This window comes from Lygodium microphyllum, chromosome 28 (assembly GCF_053477565.2).
Source record: "Lygodium microphyllum isolate KBCC chromosome 28, Lygodium_microphyllum_v1.1.10, whole genome shotgun sequence".
Lineage (NCBI taxonomy): Eukaryota > Viridiplantae > Streptophyta > Polypodiopsida > Schizaeales > Lygodiaceae > Lygodium > Lygodium microphyllum.
Genome location: NC_141162.1, coordinates 37,386,595 through 37,397,114, shown reverse-complemented (window position 1 = coordinate 37,397,114; position 10,520 = coordinate 37,386,595). Strand labels below are relative to the sequence as shown.

At 37.0% G+C, this 10,520-nt stretch overlaps 1 pseudogene; it reads right to left on the bottom strand.

The window, feature by feature from the left end:
- Positions 1-788: 788 nt before the first annotated feature.
- Positions 789-1,355, bottom strand: LOC148011359 (uncharacterized; annotated as a pseudogene).
- Positions 1,356-10,520: the final 9,165 nt, after the last annotated feature.

Below are 10,520 nucleotides of genomic sequence, written 5' to 3'. Positions count from 1 at the left end.
ATAAGAGTAATAATGGATGGATAGGTGTATATTATGTTAGAGAGATTCTTAAGTGAGGATTAACGGTAGTAAGAGATTAGGAAGATTCTTGTATGAGAGCAAAGATGATGATGGAGATGACATAGAGTAGAGACCGATGAGAGGTGAAACAACACATATGCAAGAGATCAAAGGCTCAAAGTATCCCAAAACCAATCCTTGATTAAGAAAACCTATTTAGAATGAGTCTCCCCTTCACCATGTCTTATTTCACCCTGTTATATCCATAAACTTGCGCTAATAATAGCTTCTACTTTGTTTCTCAGATGGCAAATCTGATGTTTCCGTTGGCTTTGAAAGGGGGGTTAAACCTTAGGACACCTACTCAAAATTCTCTTGGATTACTGCTCCTCGCTCTTCCCTATCTGGAGTGTTGTTTGCTGTCTGAAAACTGCGATTGTGTACCGTACAAATTTGGAAGCCCTTCTTTTTGCATGAGATCTCCAAAATTGGCTAAAAATGAACTTTTTTTTTGCACACACATATTCTAGAAGTTTTCTACACCTTTTTAGGATATTAACAGAAAATAATGTTCAAAATATAAAAAATAGGCTAAAATTATCCAAAAATCCTGTAAGGTCAAACCATCCATACTATGGACACTAACACTAATGACTAATATGACATTGACTCTCTAGATTAATAAAGCTGAATGATGATACACTGGAGGGTTTTTCACACTGTGTCCACGTAGTAGTACAACATCCACCCCCTCTAAAACTACATATCCTCCGTTATGTGCCACATAATTAATCTTCATGTGGATCAACATATTCATCTTCCATCCTTGCATCTTCATCGTCCTCTTCATCATCCAAGTCAATATAAATATGTTTTTCATCCTACACATGTTCTTCAATTGGTTCACTTACATTCCGTTGCTTAAAACTCTTGATCATCTTTCTTGCAATAGGAATCTTCAAATTTCTACCATCCAGCTCACACAAAGAATATGTCACGTTATCATGCACATGTTTCACAATATAAGGGCCAAACCATCTCTTAGAAACCTTTCTGAGTGTACTATGTTGAGCGTCAAGACTATTGTCATACACTATCCTTTCTCAATGGGTTTTGGATGGAGCCTGTGTTTCTTATCAAGACTATCTTTATTCTTCAACCTAACATCTTTTAAACACATGGTTGCAATCTCAATGTCTTCAATCTCCTTTCTAGCTATCAAATCTGTAAAGCAAGAAGGTCCTTCGTGTTCATATCATTCTCCCAAGGTATCACACTCCAAGTAGTAATAATATCCTCAATAGGCATAACAGTTTTTGGCCATACATCAACTTAGCAAGCATATATCCAATCATTGTACTATGTGTAGTGTGATTAGCCCATAAATCATATAGAAGTAGCATGGGCCATTCTTGAATCTTACCACTACATACCTTGGCTAAAGCTTTGATGACAGGTGGGCATCTGCATTCACTTTTTCCATTACCTTTAGGGTTGTATGCTAAAGTGAGAGCAAGCTTTATGCCCAATATCAAGAAGAATTCCCTAGCTTCTTCTGCATTCAACTCTCCTCAATCTGCAATTATCTTTCCAACACAACCATAGCAGCAAATAGCATCTTCCAAAAGAAATTTACATACCGCACTTGTAGCATTTGTTCTTAATGCTCAACCTTCCACTTGATTTGTTAGATCTTCCTTGGCAAGTACAATGTATCACATTTGCCAATGTCCCATAGGCATAGTCACCAAGTCAACCACCCATTTGTAATGCATGGTTAATGGATAGGTAGGAAGTAGACCATCACGATATCGCACATTGGAATACTTTTGGTAGTAGCACAGGTCTCTACAAACTACAACACATCCTTATACATACATTTTAATCAATATCATTCTTTGATATTCATAAAAGTGATCCACACAACTCGATGGCTAGCTCCCCATAGACTCTCATGAAACTATTTGATAATTTGTTGTTGAGTCTCCTTATCACATATTACCCTTTGTGGAATCTTGTTTCTTTGCTTTAGATGCTTCCATAGATGGCCATTCTTCAAGAAATAACTATATGCTTTTCTTTGAATTCTCTTGAACTCCTAATCAGTACATCCCTCCTGTTAGTCAAAGTGCTCAAGTAGTGGCCAATAAGCAGCCATCACCACCATACATGTCTTCTGAAAATGATTCAAGAAAAGATGCACAACAACAATGACCTCATTGAACATAAGAAGTGGAGTAGAAATTTGTACCAACATCATCTCCTTCAGTAACCATGTCTTCTTCATTCTCATACCTAGTTCTTGATAACATATCTACAACAATTGGATTATCTTTACCTACAATATGGTGAAACTCTAGGTTCAAGGACTTGATATAAGCAATCCATCGCAACATAGCAATATCCGGAGTTGAGCAATTAGTGATCATCCCAAGCAAAGGTAGACAATTTATCTCGATAACCCACTGATGCACCAATAAAGCGTTATTTGTCAGAGTTCAATGTAATGACCACTGCCCATCATTCCCTCTTAACCTATGGATAATTTTGTTATTGAGGACTTAATAATTTGGCTCCAAACAGCACAATATATCTATTTCCCTCTTCATCATCTTGTCCAATAGCCCATCCAATTCATGTTGGACTAGTATCCACTATAACAATGTTAGGCCTTCCATACTCATAATTTACTTTCCTTAGTGTAGGTGCATATAACAACAAATGTTTCAATTTCCTCATTGCCTTTGTATGTGATTCTTCATGCCAATGAAACTTTTGACCTTTCCTCAACAATTGATAGAGTGCATCTTCTACATATACAAAGTGTGGAATCCAAATAAGATAGAACACACATGCACTCAAGAATTGTCTCACCTCAATTATGGAAGTACAAGTATCCTTTATCTTTTTAATGGCTTCAACATTTATTGGAGAAGGCCTTCAACCATAAGGCCCATACATATGTTCCATAATCAAAACTTTCTTAACTCCAAAAGCTAGCTTTGGCTCAAAAAGAGTAAGATTTACCTCTTCTAACTTGGATGAGATCTTCTCACAATCAAAATAATGATTTGCAACAAACTTGCAGTAACCTATGGTATGAAGTCACGAACATCTTTGTTCATCCCATTCATCATATGTGAAAACCACGTTGGTTGCTCCCTGAGGTAAGGTACACATCCTTACTAAACCCAAAGGTGTCCTCATAGTTGTTAAATTCTTGCTATCCACATCCAATTGAAATTGATCATATCCATAGTAGAGATCTCCCATAGAATAATAGAATAAATCGCCCTTCCTGCAAAAGTTTCTGCAAAGTCATCCACAATTGGACCTATACCAACATTCTTGATAGTCACTTTGTTCACTGGTTGCATATCCTGTATAAACCTCAAAGCTCCATTCTTCTTTGGCACGGTGAACCACCTGTTTGAAATGGACACAAGAGGGCTCCAAAATACCCATCTTGATCTTTTCATTCAACAACTCAATCAACTTTGGTAAGTGAGCCTTAGTAACAAGAATAGGTTTGAATTTCCAAGGTACATGAGGCATAGTGAAATAACCATTGGAGCAACAACACTAGGATCCACATATCCAATTTCATGTGGTTCAAAAGCAAAGGCCTTACCATGTTTTGATAGCATCTCCTGAAAGCACTTTTTCTCCTATGGTGTAAGAAATCGCTTGCATCCAATCTTCAATTCCTTTAAAGTCTCTGGTGTAGATGTATGTCCAATTCTTTGTGGATCTCGTAGGTTTGGTTGTTGAGAGGCTTGGTTCATCTTCTCTCTACTATTAGAAGGTAGAGGTTGAGCAATAGGTTTTACCTTTTTAGTGACAGGTTTTGTACTTTGGTCTCTACATGCACTTTTGTCCTTCACTTGCTTTGGAACACATGTCTTCTTTGAAGCCTTCAATCACTTTGTACATGTTCACTGAACATACTTTGACAACTTTATTACCTTCCTCTAGATTTGAATCAACTATGGCTCTACGTTCTCCAATGGTATCAACAAAAGAAACTTCTTCAAAAACTCATGAAATCCCTTCATCATCTTCAATCACATCACTTTCCTTCAAGCTCTTTTGAACATTACCAACATGTTTCTGTTCCTTCCTTTGCAAGTCTTAAAACTTTCTAAAACATATGGAACCTTCTACAGTTAGCCTTATAAATCCTATAGAAAAAGCTTTCTTACCTTCTAAATTAGGTGAGAGCCTTTTTCTTTGTGCACCATCATAGTCTTACTTTACAATTGTACATGTAAAAAACCCATCATATCTCAATGCTCTTTGAACTCCTTGCTAATCTTTAGTAAAGGATGCTCACAAAGGCTTTCTCGATTCCTCTCATGACCCACACATATGGTCAAGAACTGAACAACATGTTGCCCATCATGACTTCTTATTCTAGTATAAGTAGAACCATTATACATCACATTAGTCTCCATACGGAGTGTATTGATATATGGTTCAAAGGGTAAGAAGAAATATCATGTACAATGAAATTTTGCTCATTTGAAACATCTCCAATAGTCACTTTCACATTAGGATAAGCATCATACAAATCCCCTGATGAGTTGTTTGCAACTCAAATTCTCCACCCATGATCCATATCAATTGACCACTTTCCTTTGGAGTAGAGAGTCTTTGACATAAGATTGATTTTTGAACCATGATCTATGAGTACAACACATGGCTCATCAAGATCACCAACCTTAACTAGAGTCTTTGTCGTAATAGCCCTGGCCAAATGATTCCTTGAATAATGGCTTTTGTGAAAGACTTTAGATTCCCCATCATACTCAAATCGAACTTGCTTTATTGTCTTGAAACTGATTACAATCCGCCACACTTCTTGCATCTTCATCTTCATGTGCATGTGCCCCGTGTACCTCCTGTATACCTTGTATCCCTTGGGACTTTAAGGTCTCTCCATCTCCTTGTGAGTGAGGATTGGTAAGATCTCCCAAAACTTGTCACTTCCTCTTAATGACATCAATGATCTCCTCATGAAACTCACGTTTAGCAATTCCAAGTACCTCTCCCAGAATAAACTCCACCTTGCTATTGAGAATTCTTCCTTCCAACACTTTCTTCACATCTGTAGCCAATTCAATGTCAGGTTGTAATTTGTAGGCTAGAGTTTTAGATTTACCTTTGCTTTGCTCATGCTTTTCCTCCCTTGGTGCATCATCTATGGGTACTTTGGGTGGAGGAACATCACGTGGAGTTGCATCATGAGGTAACTTTGTCTGATTTCTTCCACTTCCCCTTGTTGCCCTCTTTGAGGTACCTTAACTGCTTTCTTCCCGTTCATGCTTTTCTTCAATAATAGCTTCATTGTTTTGGATCCTAGAAAGAGTCCACATGATGATCCCAACCTATTGTTTGTCAAATACAATTGCCAACTTGGTGCAAAACATCCCTAGAAACCTTCCCTCTTTCTGTTGTCATTATTGCATAAGACCAAAGCTCATTAACCTATTCAAAGTTCTCATTCATTTTAATTTATTTCTGTGATGCACATTCTACCTACAAGCCATATGTAGCAGCTTCCATAATGGCTAAAGCATGTCTAGCTAACATATCATCCTCAAGTTTTCTCATACCACCTTTTCCAAAGTTGGTACCAAGAGGTAAACCTGTCTCCCGTAGATGAATTTTGCCACCTTTACCTAGTGCATCTTTGAATGAATCACAATTCTTTCAAAAGTGATCATTACTATCACACCATATGCATCTTGAAATAGAACCTCCACGAGTTTGATATCTTTGCTTAGAGGGTTGTCCTTTTTCTTCAAGTCTTGAAAACTTCAATTACAACTCTCTCATACCTTTCATCGACTCATCCAAAATTGAGTCTTCAACTTTGCGACTTATAGTTATTGGCTTGGTTACCTACTCCATTGAAGTAGAAGTTGGAACAATACTAGCCACAACCATCATGTCCCTTCATTTCTGTCTCTTTGCAAAAAAGCAAAGAAACAACATCTTCCACCTCTTTCCGATCAATTTTCAGTCCTTGTTCAACATCCTTATCTTCCGAAAGTACTTCAATACTTTGAAGTGTAGGATCAATAGTCTGCAAGAAAAGTTCAGTCTTTTTAACCTCCAAAATATCAAAAATAGGCTAAAGTTATCCAAAAATCTCGTAAGGTCGAACCATCCATAGTATGGACACTAACATTAATGACTAATATGACATTGACTCTCTAGATTAATAAGAAAGCCGAATGATGATGCACTTGAGGGTTTTTCACACTATATCCACATAGTGGCATAAGAATAGATAGTAATCTTTTACTATTTGTATATTGAGCTCCCTAAAATCTATACAAAGCTAAATTTGATTATTTTTCTTTTCCCTAATAACTAGTGGTAAACACTACTCCATGTGTTGTACAAGAAATATCAAACCAGCCTTAATAATTTGTGTAGCTCCTCTAATAGTTCGTTCCTTAGCTCAAAAGAGATATGCCTCACTTTTTGTCGAATAGGATGGCTATCTTCCTTTAGGGGAATAGTATGCACAACCAGACTAGAAGGAATATTGCTTAGCTCATCCATGCCAAAATATCAGGGAAATCTTTGATCAAGGACACATAGTCCTTCCTCTCTTCCAAACTAAGCATAGATCCTAATTTAATCGCTTGTGGATCATTCAATGTATTGAGATCTAGCTCAATTACATCCACATCTATGATTTTTTCTTGAGCTTCTATCGACTCATTCAAAGTTACATGGTAGACATCTTTTATAGTGGTCCCCTCTCTTGATTCATCGCTTTTGATGAAGTCTTATTGCTAGAAGGATCCTATAATGCATCTAATTCTGTTGAAGCTAAGGGTACTCTCTCGCTTTGACGAGATTCAAGATATGCATCCACTATTATGCATTTGACACCTTTGCTAAAAATCAAATGACCAGCGGGTATCTCAACTCGACAATCAGATTGCAAGATCCATGGGCTTCCTAATAATATTTGATAGCTTGGTCGCCCTGTAAACCTAATAACCCTAAAGTCCAAAGTGCATTTCACATTAGCAATAGTTGCATGGACTTTGGTAATGAAACCTTCCGGTTGCATTAATCTGTCATTAGCCATTTGGAGAATCATGGAGGTATCCTTTTGGATTTCTAGTCCATCAATTTTGAACTCATAATGTTGATGGAATATCTCTTATCCACAATGGTATGCTCCATTAATATGTCATCAGCATATGTTGTCACCCTTAAGCAATGTTTCTAAGCATGCTCAAAACAGTCATCTCCCACATGGGCTATTCCCAAGGGTTTGATACAATATACCTAGTGCAAAGTATCTTCTTAAACTCTTTATGCACTCTTAGAGATAACTTGATCAACTATTGCAGGAGATTCACATCAGGCTTCACCTCACAAAGAACACCATATTAGAGATTTTGGAAATCTCCCAAGTCCCACTTTCAAATAAGGGGTAAAGATTTGGCCATGTGGCTAAATCTTAACCCATGCTTCAAAGTGGAACTTGGAAAGACAATCTATATAGTAATTAGGGTAGACTCCACTTTCAAGTAAGGGGACAAGATTTGATCATGTGGCCAAATATTATCTATATTGGAAATTCTTAAACTATATGAGAATTCCCAAATTCCTTAATATAGTATTAAAGAGAATTGGCTAAGTCAAATTCATGATAATTAGCAATGGTTCTTTTCTCTCACTAGACCATTCTTTCTCTTGGTCATTGAATGCCTCTTTCTTGGCTTTTACCTTCTTCTTTGGTAACTCCTTATTGGAGTTAGCTTTGCCATCAGGTATCTTTTAGAGGATTGGCTTTCACATCAAGGTTAAGGACTTGCATCCCCTTATCAACTTTTTTAGGCTTTTTCTCAATAGGTTTTATATTATTCTTATTGCCTTCTTTAACCTTCTGTCCTCTTGTAATGTCTCATAAATTGGAAGCCTTAATGGTGTTGACACACACAACTCCTTCAATATAGTTGACACCACTACCACTAGGCAGCTCTTCTATGATAGCTTTCCCTCTTTGCAATATTTGCTTTGGTCCTTCATCTTGTTTTTGAAGGTTATTCCCTTGTGCTTGATGATTAATTGGACCTAGTTGCCTACTCCCTTGTTGAAGGTAGCTAATCTTACTCTAGAAAGTACTAGCTAGATGGTGGACTTCCCACACATGTTCCATTTGACATTAGGATAGTTTGTTGAAAAGTGCTGACCACCACACCACTTATAGCTATATCTTGATGGACCACCCTCTTCAAAACATTGATTTTGTAGCTATTTATCTATACTATTCCATTGTCATATCGGTATAATGCTTCATCATGTCCTTGACTTTGCCAAGAATATTTAACGCATTAGACTCATAACTGTGATTATCCACTTGCTGTTCAACTAGCCTAACCACCTGATTAGGGATCTATCATTGTATTAGAGTTCATCATTTGGCTTCTATTATTTAGTGGAACCATTTGGCTAGCCATTGGCATAGTAGCATTAGGAGGATCCAATAGCATGGACGCATTTTGCATTATGCTTCCTCTTCCATTCGAATTATTCATAGGTGTACTTCCACTTATCAATGCCAAACTAGACTCAAATTTAGGTTAGTCCTAGATGTGTAGGCCACTTGTAATCGCAATTCTACCTCCTATGCTTGTATAATAGCATGTCTATATTAGCAAGAGCAACACTACTCAATTGTACTTGGATATTGAAGTCAATCCATGTAAAAAGTATATTCATTGGGCAACAGGTGGAGTAGGAATAAAGGTTTGCAATTTGTAAAACACTTCTTTCAGTTTCTTGGCATATGCTTGAGCATTCTCATGGGGATCTTGATGTGTCACATTCAGAACATGCAGCCAATATTGACCACCTCTCTCATGGGTAAACTCTCTTCGGAAGGCTATAAAGAATAACTCAATCGTGGTTATGGTCCATGCTTTCAAGCCATGATACAACAACACAACTCTTTCTTTCAAAGTCATATTAAAAAACATCATAAGATGTCCTTCATCCTAGATTCGATAGTTAAACATTAACTTTTGGAACTCACTAATGTGGAGTTATGTATCCTCCTTTGCTAACCCATTAAAAATGGGTAGAGGAAATCCAAGCATTGAAAAATTTGTCATTCATGCAAGTATCACAATTGGTTGCTCTATCATGACGATCGGGTTTTCTCTAGGGGTTTGTATTGACGAGAGGGGTTACACTTCCACTCAAAGTAGATCGACTTTTCCAGGAAAGGGGAACGCTAGAGCTTCCTTCTTCCCCTGACTAATTGGGATATTGATTGGGTCAATAAGACCTCTCACTCTTAGCAATATCAGATAGTATGCATAGGAGAATCCCTCCTAATAATTTATGATCTCTGTCTAGCCCTTTCAGCTCATTCTTATCATTGAACCTTGGCTTGATGCCCACTTGATGGTGTCTATTAAGAAATAACATATCTCTTTCAATGCTCTTTGGCATACACTAAACAACTAGTTCCTATTAACCAAGATTAAAAAATGGTCACTTATTAGCAGCTCTGGATAAATGTATCACCTATTAGGCTCTAGGGCTCTAGCCAGGCTCCTATGCTCACAAAACCACCCTCACGGCCTCACGGCCAGGAGCGTCATGGAGGCTATAAATTAATCTAGCTAAATCATGTGTTTGTATCGATTTGTAGTCCAACCATTTTTCCCATCCCAACTCAAACACAGAGGGAGTATACCACACATACAAGTGATTAACACCTCGTCGTACACACATACAGAGCATCACCTAGTTGATTGTTGTGGCTCCTTCACGGCTCTCCTACACCCCGCAGATTGGCCCTAGCATGCATCGCCTAAACATAAAATACAATCTAGCATTATCCACTCTTTTAATAAAGCATTCCATGAGATAAAAAAATTTCCTAACATAAGAGTCCCCAAGGAAAATCATACTATCCTACAACTCAGGGATTCTCACACTCTCATTGTTGGTCACAACAGTTTAAAACAACCAATTGCAATGCATCCAAGAGACTTTTTCTTTCTTGATACCATATATAAGAATGCAAATGCAAAGTGTAATACTATATGGTGCTCAAACAAATTAATGACAAATCAACTAACGTGTCGTATCCAAAATATTCTTTCAATGATTTCCTTTTTAACGTATTACTGCGTTGCTTAGAAACAACACCGAACTAATCCATGTTATTGTCCCTTTAAAAATATTAAAAAAATCCTATATGCTTCATTTTAATGCACAAACACTTATATTTCTGTATAAAGTTCTTGACATTTTAGCTTCTTTATGTGTTTACTTATCATGTAGGGTGTTTTCTATGTTTTATGATATTTTTTTCATAAAAATCATCCTCTAGACAACCACTTTAACACACAAATGGGTGTACACAAGGAAAAACTCATGCTTTATAGCCATTATACACTCACAGATCTTTCTCTAAATTTTTACTAATTTTTCCTACCCTTAAACTACATTTTTCCATCAAAAAATCAAAATTT